Source organism: Heteronotia binoei, chromosome 8 (genome assembly GCF_032191835.1).
Source record: "Heteronotia binoei isolate CCM8104 ecotype False Entrance Well chromosome 8, APGP_CSIRO_Hbin_v1, whole genome shotgun sequence".
NCBI classification, from domain to species: domain Eukaryota; kingdom Metazoa; phylum Chordata; class Lepidosauria; order Squamata; family Gekkonidae; genus Heteronotia; species Heteronotia binoei.
Window position 1 is genome coordinate 95518614 of NC_083230.1, and position 17444 is coordinate 95536057.

Sequence of the window (17444 nt, forward strand, 5' to 3'; positions counted from 1 at the left end):
AACTAAATTGCCACATGGCCCAGACATTCACATAAAAGATATCTGCAGGAAGATACATAGCATGGATAGTTGTTAGCTAGACTTGGAGTGAAGACAGTTTCTTAAAAGTGTTTTCTTCTTGGAATAGAGCAGCCAGTAGATCAAACTGCATCTAGATAGCTTGATAGATAGTACTGGGGAGGGAGGAGTCAGTTGTGGGCCATGCTGGCACCAATGACGTGGGGAAGTGTAGTCATGAGGCCTTGGAAGCCAATTTAGGCTGCTATGTACAAACCTCCAAGGTAGCTTTCTATAAAATGCTACCTGTTTTACATCCATAGCTACAGACACAACTGCAGAGTTGCAGTGTCTGGATGACATGATGGTGTAGAGAGGAGGGTTTAAAATGTATTAGGCACTGGGGGAAGAGGCTTTTTGGAACAAGCCGGGCCTGCACAAAAGGGATAGGTTCCACTTGAGCCAGGATGGAATCAGATTGCTGGCATATATATAAAAGGTATTGTAACAGTTTTTAAACTGAACCTTGGGTGGAAAGCTGATAGCTGAGAAGCATCCAGTTCAGGTGGATTTGTCCCAATGAGACAAAGGGGAAAATGCTTCCAATTGCACAAATGGGAATTGGGTGGATAAGGAAAGTGAGGATAAAGTAAAGTAGGACAGTCAATCAAAGAGGTCAAAGGGTTACAGTGAAAAAACACATAGATCAGACATGTGAAAAAAGGCATACATCAGACATGTCCAGAGAGAAATGCAGTGCAGAGGTGTTTATATGCAAATGCCAGAAGCCTCCAACAAAATGGAGGAGTTAGAGCGCTTGGTTTTAAGGGAAAACATACAGTGAGCTTAACAGAAACCTGGTGGAAGGGAGAGAACCAGTAGGATATGGTTACAAGTGCTATAGTGGGGTGACCAAACTTGCTTAATGTAAGAGTTACATGGGATAAACGTCAGATGTTTGCGAACCACAAGACAGGAGGGAGGAGGGAGGGAAGCTGCCGGCTGTCTTGGTTTGGAGAAGTGATGTAAAGAGACAAATACCTTCCCCAAGTCAGCTGACAGGGTGGTGTGGGCCTTGAGAGCCACACAATATGTGTGAAAGAGCCACATGTGGGTCCCGAACCACAGTTTGTATAGCTGTTGTTGGTATAAATTTGTAAGAATTTCACACAATTGATATTTATAGCATTTTATTGAATATAATTTGTAAAATATATCATACATTTTACAGCAGATTGCTGTGAGCTTTTGCTTTTATTTTTGTATCTACACAGCTTCTTCCTCGTACTGATTCAGTATAAGGCAACTTCATGTGTATTCATGTGTAATGACAGGTAAAAGCATACTGGAAAAGGTGTATATCAAAGAGGGTATAATGTCTAACAAACTAGAAACCTTTAAAACCTTCCACAAAATTGCTGTGGGTGACAATACTGGGCCCCAAAAGTAATTTTGTACTGGAGACATGCTATTGGCTCCCTGACCAAAATGCTCAGGAGAATCTTAAGATGAAAAATTATATCATGGAGGCATCAAAGAGAGAAAGAGTGTTGTAATAATGGGCAACATTAACTGTCCTCATATTGACAGGATAAATGCATGTTCCAGTCATGCCAAAGAAGTAAAATGTCTAGATACCCTAAATGTCTGTGTCCTAGAACAGCTAGTTATGGAAGCAACAAGAAAGGTAGCTGCCCTGCACTGAATCCTCAGTGGTGCTGTCCAAACTAGTGTGAAATGTGGAGGTGGGCAAACCTGATGAGAAACAGTGATCAAAATAGCCCCAAATTTAATTTACATGTAATATGCAGAAGTGCCAGGGAACTCCAACACAGTCATGTTTGATTATAAAGAAAAAACATATCTACAATAAGAAATATAAAATGAAGTTGAAAGGAACAGTGAGGAGGTTCAAATCTGTTGAAAAGTCTTGGGGACAGGGCCAGCACACGGGAGGCAGCGAACTAGGCGATTACCTAGGGCACTAGTTCCTAGCCTCCTCCCATCTCGCGCCGTCTCTGAGCCTCTGCCTCATTTTTTCTCGCCTCTGAGGGATAGGAGAAGCACCCCCAGCCCCTCAGAGCCAAGAAAGAGCGGCATTTCCCTTCCCCAGCGTCCTTCGAGGGCGCTGAGGAAGCGAAGGGCCGAGTGATCTAGCCCCGCTCAGCTTTCCCATGCCGCAGGAAGGTTGAGCGGAGGGCAGTGTTTGCACAGAGGGCCCCTCAAAAGGGTCCCTGGCGCTGCAAGCTGGGGCAGGGTGGCTTAGGCTGAGAAGTCTGAAGCTGAATCCGATGAAGACAGAGGTTCTTTGCCTGAGTCGTGGTTGTCTGGGAAGGGAAATCCCTCTACCAGCTTTTGATGGGGCACCCAAAGTCAGAAGCTTGGGGGTGCTGCTGGAGCCCACATTGGCAACGGAGGCCCAGATAGCAGCCACTGCGAAATCCACCTTCTTCCACCTTACGCGGGTATGACAGTTGGTCCCCTTCCTTGAGCGCAGCGACCTAGCAACTGTGATCCATGCAATGGTCACCTTGAGACTAGACTACTGTAATGCCCTCTACATGGGGCTGCCCTTGTCTCGTATCCAGAAACTGCAGTTGGTGCAGAATGCAGCAGTCAGGCTGTTATTGGGTCTCTCTATACGGGAGCACTTACAGCCAAGGCTGCGGGAACTGCACTGGCTGCCAATAGTATTCTGGATTTGCTACAAGGTGCTGGTTATCACCTTTAAAGCCCTATATGGCCGAGGACCTGTCTACCTTAGGGACCGTCTTTCCCCACATGTTCCCCAGAGGGTACTTAGATCTGGATCACAGAATTTATTGTCAATCCCCAGGCCGAGGGAGGTGAGACTGAAGGCTACCAGAGAAAGAGCCTTCTCAATTGCTGTCCCCCACTAATGGAACCAACTTCCAGAAGAAGTAAGGGCCTTGCGGGACCTTGCTCAGTTCTGCAAGGCCTGTACAACAGCTCTATTTTGACTTGCCTTTAGTAGAATTACAGTATGATGCCCAACATTGCTGAATTTAATGGAATTAGTGCTAGCACCAAAATTGTTTTAAATCATTTTAAATTGCTTTAAAATTATTTAATCGGTACTGATTATTGTTAAAAATTTTAATTGTTGCTTACTGTTTTATTGTTTAAGTTGACTGTTGTTAGCCACCCTGAGCCTGCTTCGGCAGGGAGGGCGGAATATAAATTTGAGAAATAAATTGAGGCCAAATTGAGGCACAGCAGGAAAGTCAAGCAGGGGGTCGGTTTGTACGGAGGATTCCTCAAGAGGAGCCCACTGTGCAAACAGGGCCATCTGGCCCTGCTCGGCTTTCCTGTGCCAAGAGGAGCCCTCCGTGCAAACAGGGCCCAATTTGGGCTGGCACTGGGGACCCTCCCCCACTGGAGGGCAAGGGGCAGGGCGTTGCTTGGAGCAGCAAAAATCCCTGTGCAGGCCCTGCTTGTGCATTACTCAAAACCTTTCCCTGAAAGGATGTTTTGGGGAGGATAGAATGTGGAGCTTAAGAAAACAGTAGTGAAAAAGGAGGAAATTCTAGAACGTAAAAAAAAATTCAGGTGTTTAGCCATGTTGGCCTAAAGCAGCAAAGTTTGAGTCCAATGGCACCTTCAAGACCAACGAAGTTTTATTTGTGGTATAAAGACAAATGGCAAACTAACACATCTCCAGGCCCAGATGGTATCCACCTTACAGTTCTTAAAGAACCCAAATGCAAAAATGCTCATCTTCTAACTAAGGTACGCAATATGTTGCGAAGATCAGCCTCTGTACCAGAGCACTGGACAGTGGCCAATATAATCCCCTCCCCCCTGTTTTTAATGATCCTGAAGTGGGGGTGGAGATCCAGGAAATTACAGGCTGGTTAGCTTAATGTCTGCTCCAGGCAAAATGATGGAAAGCATTATTAAACATTAAAACTGTCAAGCATATAAAAGGACAAGCCCTGCTGAATAAAAACCAACATGGTTTCTGCAAAGGTAAGCCCTGGGTCACTAACCTATTTAGAGTTCTTTGAAAGTGTCAATAAACAAGTGGACAGGAACCAGCCAGTAGACATTGCTTGCTTGGATTTCCAGAAGGCTTCTGACAAAGTCCCTCACCAAAGACTCCTGAGCAGACTTCAAAATAACATAAGAGGACAATCCTCTTATGGATTGGAAATTGGCTAAGAAACAGGAAGTGGAGAGTAGGAATATATGGTCAGTTCTTGCAATGGAGGGATGTGAGCAGCAGGATCCCTCAGGAATCTGTATCAGGACTGGTGCTTTTCAACTTGTTCATAAATGACATGAAGATAGCAGTGAGTAGTGAAGTAGCCAGGTTTGCAGATGACACCAAATTCTTTCGGGTTCTCAACACAAAAACAGATTGCAAAGAGCTCCAAAGGGATCTCTTCAAACTGAACGAACAGATATTAAAATGGCAAATAAGAGTCAATGTGAACAAGTGATGCAAATAATCCCAATATATATAATCCCACTATATATAATATTGTACTATTTTGGCATAGATTCTGACTTGGTACTATTTTGCATACTTAATCACTGCCCACCAGCTATATGTAACTGTGTTCACTGTACCCCATTTCATTGTCTGATGAAGTGTGCATGAACACAAATGCTTACATTCTGAATAAAACTCTGTTGATCTTAAAGATGCTACTGGACTCCAACTTTGTTCTATTGTTTGAGACCAACAAGGCTGCCCACCTGAATTCTATATATAATACATACACTGATGAGATCTGAACTAGCAGCAATAGAGACATGGATACTTGATCAAATGTCAGCCCAGTGTGCAGCTGCTGTGAAAAAGACAAATTCCATGCTGGCCATAATTAGAACAGGAATGAAGAATAAAACTGCTTTGGAATATTGTGTACAGTTCTGGTAACCACACTTGAAAAAGGATATTGTAGACTAGAAAAGGTGCAAAAAGAGCAACCAGAATGATAAAGCAGTTGCCCTGTGAGGATCAGTTTAAACTACTTAGGGCTGTTTTAGCTTTCAAAAAAGGTTACTAAGAGGAGATATGATAGAGGCTTATAAATCATGCATAGCATGAAGAGGGCATACAGGGAGAACTTTTTCTCCTTCTACCACAATACCAGAACCTAGGGTCATCCACTCAAGCCAAAGGGCAGGAGATTCAGAACAGACAAAAGGAAGTATTTCTTCATGTAGTGTATAGTTAATTAGTAGAACTCGCTGTCACAGGGTGTGGTCATGGACACACATTTGGAAGGCTTCAAAGAGGAGTGGCCTAACTCATGGAAGGAAAAGGAAAGGAAAGGTCCCCTGTGCAAGTACCAGTGGTTTCCGACTCTGGGGTGATGTTGCTTTCATGTTTTCATGGCAGACTTTTTACAGGATGGTTTGCCATTGCCATTATATTCCATTATCATGTAAGACTGGGCTATTAATAGCTACGAATCATGATGGATATCTACTTCGTCAGTACCAGAAGTAGTATGCCTTTTTAAATCAGTTGCTGGTGAGTACAGGCAGGAGGCTACTGCAGCAGTCTTTCAGTTTGTGGGCTTCCTAGAGGTACCTGAATTTTAAATGCCTGGATTTTTAAACCCTTATCTTCTGTTTCTCATCACACTATTATATAACCTGTAAGCCACCCTGAACCCTCTTTGTGGTGAGGGCAAGATATAAATAAATAAATACATACATAAAAGAAAATAAATATGATCAAATATCTAATTCTGAATCTGGCCCATAAAGTGCAACTCAAAAAATCCATACAGTGGGACCATGAACAGATTGGGGGGGGGGGGGGGATGTCTATACAAAGCTAGGACAGACCCCAAGTTTCACAAAAATCCAAATTTAAAAATAAATTAACAGGATTTTTTAAAATGATAACTCACTAAGGAAAACCTGGGATATCATCTCAGCCACCATTTTGAGAGTTGCTTAGCAACCCCATAAACCAGCAGAATTTCCATAAGCCAGCAGAATTGGCTGGAAAGGATTGTTTCCAACAACATCAGGAGCAGCCACACTGATGTTAGGAGAAGCAAGGGAATACGGAGAGTGACATGTACTGGTCAGCCAGGCATGCTGAACAAGTAGGCAGCCAGAGAAGCAGTAAGGAAAGCAGTAGGAGGGATTGGAAAGGGTGAGAGATGCCAGGAGCAGATGGGGGGGGGGGGGGAGGAGAAGACAGAAGAGGGCAGGAAAGAAATAAAAAAGGCAGGAGGTGATAAGGAGAAGGAGAGGTGTAGCAGGGTAAGCAGAAGGAGAATAGAAGGACAGAATCCCCCCAACTATCTCACAGGTCTCTGCTTGTAAAAATTAAGAGCAATTGGACATTAGACACACTTATTCAACAAACCATGAACTACTGTAAAACATCAGTTAAGTCTTTAAAGCATAAACATATTAGAACTGTTAAAGATAAGTTAGATGGTTAGCTGTTATTATGAAGCAACATTAAATACTTCATTAACTGCAGTGATTTTGAACTGGAAGTCTTATGCAAATAGATTTTGTAATCTCAAGTGAATAGTGATGGAGCAGAAAGAAGCAATAGGAAAGAAATCACAGCAAGAACACATTATACCCAGAACACAAATGCAAGAAGAACATGCAAGAGAGCATACAGGCATGTGTGCCCTAATTTCTGCAGAGCTGAGAGAAAGCAAACCAGAATAAAGAATCCTATCACTTTTCACCATGGTGCAATTAAAATACATGCTGCCATCAACTGAAAGCATTCTTGGTTTCACAGAATATTTGACCAAAAAAAGCAATCAACTAACCAAGTGACAATATTTGACTCATCCGTTGAGCAGTATTTAAACCGTTTTCATTTCAGTAACTTTCACAAAGCACTTGACAGTTTTCATGGTGTGAAATACCATCCTTCATTATGACTACTTTACAATCTAATCTGTCTGTCAAGCAATCTGAGAAGTGCCGCTAAACTGAACATTAAAACACAGCAACCATTCATGGTAGAAAACAGATGTATGTTTCATTGCCATTTTTACTTGCATTTGTCATAGGATGTACGAAAAGGTACCATCTCCACAAGAAAACTAGGAGGCTAAGATTTTACAGCTGCCAGTAAAAAAATCCCTTAAATTAACAAGCAAATTTGTTACTCTGACAAATTTACTGGCAAGATAACCCTATCCCTAATTCTTATCAAAAGATGAGTGTGCTCTCAGGTTAAGTACTGTAACTGCTGGTAATTATTATTTTTAATAAAATGTATAATTAGGACTAATGAAGCATCTACAGCATGAGTTTAGAAAATGAAAATTATACAATACAAAGATTTAAATATCACTGCAGTTATTTACTACTGAATACAAAAACTTGAAACATATGAAAAGTATGCCATGTCTAAAAAGCAGCAGTATGCTTGACACTGTTCATAGAGAATTCTAATCTAAATAATGCAGTTTAGCAACCCTCTACCCAAAGTAGGCTTGCCAATCCCCAGGTCCCAGCAGGAGTTCCCCCAGTTTTGCTGGCTCCTTCCTGCCTCCAGTCACCTGGCCAGCAGGCAGAAGCCTCACCCCCACAGCCACCATGTGCCTTCAACCCTTGGAAGGCTTAAGAAGATGCTTAGGAGAATTTGCTTTTAGAAAGGTCTTTGTGTGCCTTTAAAACTATGGAGCTAGGCTGAATGCGGGTGGGGGTGAGCCTGCAGAACATGGTCGTTTGTTTTATGGCCTCTCTAGAACTCATTTGGACAGTAAAACAGAGAAAACCTCTGGTTTCCCTGTGTTTAGTCTGAAGAACTTGTTTGAGTATACAGCGTTGAACAACTCCCCTGGTAAATTGCCCCAGTGAGACCACAAAGTGTGTGCTTCCAAACTGTGTTTATTTATTTATTTGGGGGGGGAGGTGCAGCCAAAACCTATCCCAACCAAACCAGTTGTCACAGTCAAAACTGACAACACTGACCATGTGATCTGGATGTATGCAGAACTTCCAACTCAGCAGTGGATGTCTGTGCTATGACCCATTCTGGATGAGGATCGTAATATATGGATTGGAAGATGCCAAGGTGTTTTTCACTTGGGAACAAGTTTGTATGATTTCATCACTGTCACTCTGAACGCATGAGGCTTCCACAAGACAGGTATCCTAGTATCTTTTCTACTCTAGTCCCATGGCTAACATGAGATGACTCAATGCAAGAAGCCACAGCCCTCAGTTTGCAAGACCTGAGCAAGGTTGTTAACAAGAAGGTATTTTGGATATCATTAATTCACAGGATTTCCATAAATCAGAAGCAACCATGGTACTTAACACACAGTCCCCTGGCAGCACCCCTCTCCCTTCCTATGTCACTGGGGATTTTTCAGGTCCCCCCACCGCCAAATCCAGCAACTGAATATTGTTATATCATCACAATGATACAACAATCTAGGTATCACATTCCAGGAACCCACAGTTCTCATTTTTTTAGTTAGTCTCTAGCTCTTTCACTGTGAATATATAAGGGGAAAGGCATCGCTCTATGATGGAGGGGGCTAGATAGCCCTTTGAAATGAAAACTGGGAATTAAGAGAATACACAGAGGCCCTGTTCACACAGCGTGTTGAGTCCGTGTGAAACAGATCCGGTTCTGTTCCGAATATCTTTGTTCCGGACATTATCGATCAGACTGCCATACTACAATTCAAATCACACCATGGTTAAACCGTCTTCTGCCGTCCACATGACGACACTATGCAGGTTTTTTCCTCCACTATTATGCGCATGCATGCACTATGCACATACTATGCATATGCACATCTGCGCACACGCGCACAGGTCAAAACATTATGTGGTTATGCGCATATCGCTAAGCAGTAAAAAAATAATGGCGACTGTAAACCAGATGTCTGAGGCTCCTTTTGCTCCGGGACAGCCTTCAGACATCCGGAAATTGGTCAAGAACTATCCAGACGGGGAAACTACAAGGTGAAACCAGAAAACTCAAAAAACACCACGAAGGAGCAGGTAACAAAATACTCCAGTTCCGGGAAAGATTGAGGGGGGCTACTACGAGTTAATACAGGGAGGCAGATGTTGCTGTCTGATCAGCCACTTTAAATCCGATATGAAACAGCAGCAACAACTGATATGCTGTGCGTCTGAACAGCCCCAGATTGTTATAACAATATTAAAATACCAATTTATACAAAAAAAGCTCCCCAATGGCAGGGGGAAAAACTGTCATGGGGACCAGGAAAAGAGTTACTGTATGTCTGAGACTTAGAAAATCTAAATCAGAGGTGTCAAACATGCGGCCCGGGGGATGAATCAGGCCCCTGGAGTGCTCCTATCAGGCCCCCAAGCAACTGGCTGTCATCTGTTTCCTTCTCCTTCTCTCTTGCTTTCTTCTGCATTACAGCTTGCTTTGCCAAGCTTGCTCAATCACACAGCAGCAACAGAGCAAAGTATCTATTTTCTTCTCTTGGGGAAGAAGGGGAGGGAAGGATAGCTTGCTTCAAAGAAAGCTCTGGCTCTTTTCTCCCTTCCCCAAGGGACCAGGAGGGGGGAGGAGCCCTAGCCAATAGAAGGAAAAGAGGCTTGGTTCAGTAGTTCTGTTGTGCAATTGAGAGAGCCTGGATTGCACAGGGGAGATACAAAGAAAGCACCTTAAAGACAAACAAGTGCTAATGATTTAAGCATGTTTTATTTTAAGCTTTTAAAAATCACTGTGTTTGTGTCCTTTATAAAGTTTATCTCTCTGCTACCTGGCATTACATTTTATGACACACATGGCCTGGCCCAGTAAGGTCTTGTTTATGTCAGCTCTGTCCCTCATAACAAATGAGTTTGATACCCCTGAAAAATCAACCCTCCCACACATGAGCCATCCAGGCTGTGGTGCAATCTTTCTCAAAACTTCACAACAAAGCATGATTAGAAAAGATCAGAGAAAAGCCAGAAAAAACTGAGGTGAACAAATTCATCACGACGCCATAGGGAAGCAGGAGAAAAAACACACTTTTGTGCAGCACTGGTAACATGTGGAAAAGGTCCAGGCTTCTGGAAACAGCGCAGGATCATTCTGTAATGTCTTCAAAGTAAGAACTCTCAGAATACATTGCTGAATACAATCTTTATTCTGATCTGCATGTTTAGTTTTAATTTGTTAAATTATTTGTTTCTTTATTTATGCTGTAATCCTCTCTGAGTCCCACAATCATGGGGGACAGTGAAACAAAAATCAAATAAATAAATTTACAAAGAGAGCGCATAAGAAAGTCAACTACATTCAACCACACTTCTGTCTAGTTTTAAGCATAACACTCCCAAGGCCCTATATAAAAATCTCAGACATGTAACAAACATATCTATTTCACACATTAGGTGTTTACTTTTAAAGCAAGTCTTCAACTGCTGCATGCACAGCATTAGCATGCCACCATGGTACTCACCCAGGTCACAGATGTTTAACATGGCTAATACTTAAAAGCAAAGCAATACAGTTTTAGACAACAACCAGAGGATGTCACAACAGGCAGGCTTTTCTTAAGACACTGCCTTCATGTTTACATTGGGCCCAAGTCTTCCTCTGCCTTGAAAAAAGACAGAATGGATGAAACATAAATTTGTATGGTTACCCGTTCAAAGAATGCTACATTCTTTACAAACTAGTAAGTTACTATGCTTATTTAAAATATATAACTCACAGCTACTTTTTATTACCACTTGTATGTCAGTTAAGGTAAGATACTTTGTTTCTGCATATGTAGATTTTTTTTTTCATTTTTATTTCATTTTCATTTTATTTCGTTTATATCCCGCCCTTCCCACCAAAGCGGCTCAGGGCGGCTCACAACACAAAAGTTCTAACATAGGATTAAGTCAAAATACATCAATTTATAACATTTAAACAATAAGCCAGTAAAAACAGTAAAACAAAGCCATTTACCAAAGTACCATCCTACAGCCTTCTATTCGAAATTTTCAAGTACCCATCAGTTGCATGCCAACCGGAAGAGGACTGTCTTACAGGCCCTGCAGAACTGCCCAAGGTCCCGCAGGGCCCTCACCTCTTCCGGTAGCTGGTTCCACCAGCAAGGGGCTGTGATTGAAAAGGCCGTCTCTGGTCAACTTAAGTTGGGCCTCCTTTGGCCCAAGTATTGCAAGCAGGTTTTGAGAACTTGATCTCAGCACTCTCTGGGGAACATATGGGGAGAGACGGTCCCTGAGGTAGGCAGGTCCTAGGCCATATAGGGCTTTAAAGGTAATAACCAGCACCTTGTACCAAACTGGGTATATTATTGGCAGCCAGTGCAGTCGCCGCAGCCCCGGCTGGATATGCTCCCATCTAGGAAGCCCTAATAGCAGCCAGACAGCAGCATTATGCACTAGCTGCAACTTCCAGGTTCGGCACAGGGGCAGCCCCATGTAGAGGGCATTACAGTAGCCCAACCTCGAGGTGACCGTTGCGTGGATCACCGTTGCCAGATCATCATGCTCCAGGAAAGGGGCCAACTGCCTCGCCCGCCTAAGATGAAAGAATGCGGACTTGGCAGTGGCTGCTATTTGAGCCTCCATTGTCAAGGAAGGCTCCAATAGTACCCCAAGCTCCTGACCTTGTGAGCCGTTGTCAGTGGCGCACCATCAAAGGCTGGTAAGGGGAATTCCCTTCCCGGGCCACGACGACCCAGGCAAAGGACCTCTGTCTTGGCTGGATTTAGCTTCAATCCACTCAGTCTGAGCCATTTAGCCACGGCTTGCAACGCCAGGTCCAAGTTTTCTCATTCATACATGAAATAAGTTCACTTGTTAAGAATTTACCATAAAAGTTCAAAATCTTAATTAACTGTAGGTGACACGTCTATTATAACAGAGCAGAATTCAGCTACAGCTTTCCTCACAGAACACCCCACTGTTTACATCAAGTATGTCTGATCTCTTCAGATCTCAGAAACTAAGCTGGCTTGACCCTGATTAGTATTTGGACAGGAGACCTCCAAGGAATACCAGGGTCATGACACGGAGCCAGGCAATGGCAAACTACCTCTGAACAACTCTTACCTTGAAAATCCTCTAGGGCAGTGATGGCGAACCTTTTAGAGACCAAGTGCCTAAACTGCAACCCAAAACCCACTTATTTATCGCAAAGTGCCAACACGGCAATTTAACCTAATACTGAGGTTTTAGTTTAGAAAAAACAACTGGTAGTGAAATTAACAAACTGAAAGAACATTTTGTCTGGATAGCATTTGCTTAGGAAACCAACAAAATAGTAACATGTCAGAATGGGAGAATGATGGTGAGAGTGTCATAAGGCAATAAATGGAGGCTGTTCATTGCTCTGTTGCTTGCAGGTCTGGGTCTGGGAGGTCCTGATTCATATGCCCATTCTGCCCTGGCAACTTGCTGGGAAACCTTGGACCAGTAATATACTCTGAGTTAACCTGCCTCATAGGTTCGTTGTGAAGATAAAAGAAAAGGGGAGAGTGTGTCAGACCACTTCAGTGTCCTTTTGGGGAGGAAGGCAGGGGATACATGATGTTAGTTAATAAGTTAAGTTGATGAAAGGAGTCAACTGATTTATATAGCTAAATCTGAGTCCAGCAGCACCTTAGAGAACAAGATTTTTGAGAGTCAAAGCTCCTTTTATCGAGGGAGCTCTAACGCTGGAAAGCTTGTGCCCCCTCCCTCAAATCCTGTTGGTCTCTAAGGTGCTCCTGGGCTTGAATCTAGTTGTTCTACTATGGACCAGCACAGCTACCCTTGGAAACTTCAGGAACAGTCTGAATTGTATTAACTAGAAAGTCTGATGTGAGAAAGGAGGTCCAGTTTGGTGTAGAGGTTAAGTGCTTGGACTCTTATCTGGGAGAACCAAGTTTGATTCCCCACTCCTCCACTTTCAGCTGCTGGAATGGCCTTGGGTCAGCCATAGCTATCACAGAGCTGTCCTTGAAAGGGAAGCTTCTGGGAGAGCTTCTCTCAGCCCCACCTACCTCACAGGATGTCTGCTGTGAGGGAGGAAGTAAAGGAGATTGTGAGCTGTTCTGAGACCCTGTGATTCAGAGTGAAGGGCAGGATATAAATCCAATATCATCTTCTTTCTTTAAGCTAAAACTGCAATCCTGTGCATGTGTAGAGAGTAGGTGCCACAGAGCTCACTGTAGATTACTTCCGAGAAACAATGGAGAGCAAGCCCAATGAGGAAAGGCTAAGGGACTTAGAAGATTGAGGGGGGGAGACATGATTGCTCTTTTGAAGTATTAGAAGGGCTGCCACTTAGAGGAGGGCAGGGATTGGCATAGGAAAAACTTTTTAACTGTAAGAGTTGTTCAACAGTGCAATCGACTCCCTCACTGGCAGTCGTTAAGCAGTGGCTGGACAAACACTTGTCAGGGATGCTCTGGAAAACCAAAACAGTAGTGCAACAGTTCAAAAACAGTTTATCAACAATTTCCCTTATGGTCCCTGTAGCCTGAAAGAGCTCTGCTCAGATACTGCTATCAGAAGCATCATTTCTGAAAGCAAGAAAGCCTGCAGTTCCTCCCTTTCCACTCCTAAACCAGAGGCGATCCCAGCCGCTGTTTCCGCCAGATAGTGGGATCCAACATTTCCTGTAATAAATCCACATCCCTGCAAAAAAAAAATGCTTGATTCAAGGTCCTGATCTCTCCTTCCCCCCTCCCCATCCCCACACACCCATGCTCCCTTCTTCCCTTCGACTTGGACCATGCCACAACAGTTTTGAAATATGAAATGCAAACAGGTCTTGGCCACATGAAAATGTAAGCTGCCTTATACCCATCTCTCTAGTGCTGAGGTGGCCAAACTGTGGCTCGGGAGCCAAATGTGGCTCTTTCACACACATTGTGTGGCTTTTGAAGTCCCCACCAGAGAAGACATTTGTCTCTTTAAACCACTTCTTCAAGTCATGCCAGCCAGTGGCTTGGAGAATACCTTTAAAGTTCAAGTTGCTTTCTTTCCACCTCTCTCCCCCTTCCCACCTATTTTCCTTCCTTCCTTCTCTCAGACATCTGACATTTATTCTACGTGGCTCTTATATTAAGCAAGTTTGGCCACCCCTGCCCTACTGGGACCTACTGGGTCCCATCTAACCTCCCTAAAACTGCAGGAACACCTGCAAGGAATTTTCCTCTGTGTGTTGTGTTTGGAGGCTGCATTGTGGTTGCATCCCCCCCACATCAGAATTCCAAAGGTGCCCATGAGCTCAAAAAGGTTGGAGTGCCCTGTTGTCTCTCTGAAGGAGGCCCAGTTAGGGTTGCCATGTTTGGGTTGGGAAATACCTGGAGATTTGGGGGAAGGAGCCTGAGTTTGGGGAGAGGAGGAGCTTCAGTGAGATATGACTCCAGAGCCTCGTGCACGGAGGGAGGGTGAGGGAGCACACATGCCCACAGAGAATGCTCCGAGTGCCGCCTCTGGCACCGTGCCAAAGGTTCGCCACCACTGCTCTAGGGTCAACATAAGTCAGCTGTGACGTGAAGGTAAACAAAACAAAATAAACATGTTTAAAATTGGCCAATAAAATAGAGTAAGTGATGAATGGCTTACACTCTGCATCTGTAGTCCAGAGGTCAGTCTGATCATCTGTGTATAACTCATCCACGGGTGAATTCTTTGGAGGTCTCCCAGAAGGAGACAAAACACAACTATTGTCAAGTTAGATAAAATGTAGTGGACAACCCATAGTTTATTCTAACACACTGTGCACTGACAAGGTAGTTACAGTGTCAGTAACAGTTTAAAAGCAATCTCACATTTTGTATCTGAAAATATAAAAATAACTGCAGTAACACTTTAAGAGTCCAAAGAAGGTTCAGAAAACTATAGGTCCGCGTACCTAACATCTATTTAGGTAAACTGCCAGCTAAACAAACAACTGAACATGGCATTTTAACAATAGTCAGCACAGCCTGTATAAAAGGAAGTCATGCCTCAAAATTAAAGTCCTTTCAAGGTATCAACAAGTATGTGAACTCCAGAAGCAGACAATGGGAATCAAAATAGATCCTTCCTGCAAATGATTTTTTGCTGCATTTGACAAGTCCTTGTCAAATGATCTTCTAATGAACTGTAATGGAGTTAAAAGGGGGGGAAGAGGAATCCATCAATATGTGGATAACTTGCATAATGGCAATAGACAAGACCAAAATCTTATAAAGATTTAAACTCATACTCATTTTCATGAACTTATTCAACAAAAGCAACAGAAACAAATAAATTAAGGCCCTATCTATAAATGAAACAAGAATATCAAAATGCTGAAAGACAGAGCAAAACATGAAGAACTCTTGAAGATCTTTTGGAGTGATAAACCACTCCTTGATGATCTAATGTTTGTAACTAGGCAGTACCTACACATTAACTAGTTGTAATTTATCTGTAGCAATTCAGAAAAGTTATTGTTAGGGTTACAATGAAGAGTTGGTTGAAAATGCCAATATGGGGTGCTACTGCTGTGAAAAAAGCACACAAATCCTGCAAACAAGTCTTTTTAAAAAGATCCAAACAACAAATGTTGCATAAATGCTGCTACGGAAATCTGAATTTAGTGATGTTACGATGTCCTGCTTGTCAACTTTCCCGTGATAAAAGGGCCAGGAAACAAGCAACTGCAATGCTGTTCTCAAACCACTTGAGAAGTATTTCAGTTTAAGGTGACATTTGTGGACAGAAATGCACACTACAATACAGATAATTCACTCTTAGGCAGAAATCCTGTTCATACTTCCTTAGAAGTGTGGCAGAAACTACTCTTGATCAGGGTACAGAGAACCAGGATGCATATTTAGATAGCATTATGTTTATTTTATGCAATTAGACTGACCAGATATTGGATTTGACCAACCAGATGCTGATCTTGACTCTTCTGCAAGAAGTATGCTTTGTTTGCAAAGGAGCAGTTTGAATGTTTTCACGGTCTCTTGCACACACACAAATAACAAATGCAGAAAGCCACCATACATACATACCTCTAAAGTAACTGAACTTTTATTCATAACTATTTCTATCTGCTCTATCAAACAGGAGCCTTTGAATTATTCTTCAGAAATTCCCTACTGTCCAGTTCTATGTGCTATGCTTTTCATCTTTTCACTTACATTTATGAATGTGTATAACTATTCTGCAACAGACTTTAAAGTTTAAACAAGTTTAGTTGCTGCTGTTAAGCTTATGAGCACTGGTCCAAATTCAACAGGATTTCTTCGAATGGCTTGTTCACCTGCTGCTTATATAACAGTTTAAAAATTCTAGTTAAAGACCCTGATGAAATTGTTATTTTCCCTTTCTCAGAACTTCAGCAGTAACACTGGCTAATAAGTTATTTCATTTGTGGTTTTAGAGGTGCCTAAATTAACTTCAGAGCTTATATTTGCACCCACTGGTAGCATAGCAACATCATTTTATGAGTATTCCTGGTAAAGTGCTTAATCTCCAATAATCCAACTGTAACGGAACACACTGAATCTGCTCTGTTCAAACACAGAGCCAGAGAAGGGGGGAAACCTCTGCACCTGCAAGGGGAAGCAGGTGCATTTGGAAAGCGGGTTGACTAGCCGTCTGCCAATGCAAACAGCGTACTAGAATAATCACTGTGAGCAGCTTAACTCCTGAGGAACACTTAGAGACCCTCCGGTTACCTTTTTAAAAAAATATATCCATGGCTCAGACTAGGGCACGATCTGAAACGTGAGCTCTGGCCCTTTAAAATTAGCTTCCCGTGGAAAGCCAGCAGAGGGAGATGAGGCTGTCTCGCTCGCTCCATCGTGACTCTGTTTTTGTTAAATTGGGGGGGGGGGGTATTTAAATGTCCTGTTGTCAATCAAAGCGTACTTCCCCTTAACAGCCGCTGCAGCGGGGGCCCATTCTCGAATAAAGATCCCCCCCCGTCCCAAAGCTGCCTCTTCCTCTGAACTTCGCGCCGCGATCTGGCTTCGGCCAGGTAGTCGGAAGATCAAAGCCCAACGGAGGGAATAAAAGCCACTTGCGCCACCAAGCCAGCCAGCTCCCGAAACTTGCTCCTTTGTTTAAATGCCCATGGATACCACCACCCCCTCTCAGCCAGGAGGCGGCTACTGCTGCTGCGCTGTGTGGCCTTTTTATTAGCTTTCCACGCACACTTTTCCTTTCTTTCTTCCGGGGGGGGGGGGGGCAAAGACAAACGACACAATGCACAGACATACACACGAGTGGGGGCGACGGCACGACAGCAGAAAGAGTCGGAAGCACCGCGCAACTCTGGCAACCGTAAGCCCAGACAGGGGAAACATCGGATGCCCCCACATGGAGCGGCGAGACGTCCCCAAGGCAGACACACCGAAAAAGCACGTTTAAGCAGCGGCGGACTGGCCAGGGTGTCAGCTTGCCCGATGGCAAGTGGGCCCCTGATGAAGTGGGTCCCCTTAAACATTAGGCAATATGTTAAACATGTTAATGACCTTTTAGTAAATTGAAAATATAACAGAAGTTTC

The 17444-nt window shown here is 43.3% G+C and overlaps 2 protein-coding genes across 2 annotated transcripts in view; both read right to left on the reverse strand.

Annotated features, from left to right (window-relative positions):
- Window positions 1-17444, reverse strand: part of DENND2A (DENN domain containing 2A) — a 367380-nt gene that overhangs the window by 74966 nt on the left and 274970 nt on the right. The window lies entirely within an intron of this gene.
- KDM7A (lysine demethylase 7A) overlaps window positions 1-17444 on the reverse strand; it is a 91494-nt gene that overhangs the window by 72969 nt on the left and 1081 nt on the right. The gene's annotated exons all lie outside the window — the stretch shown is intronic.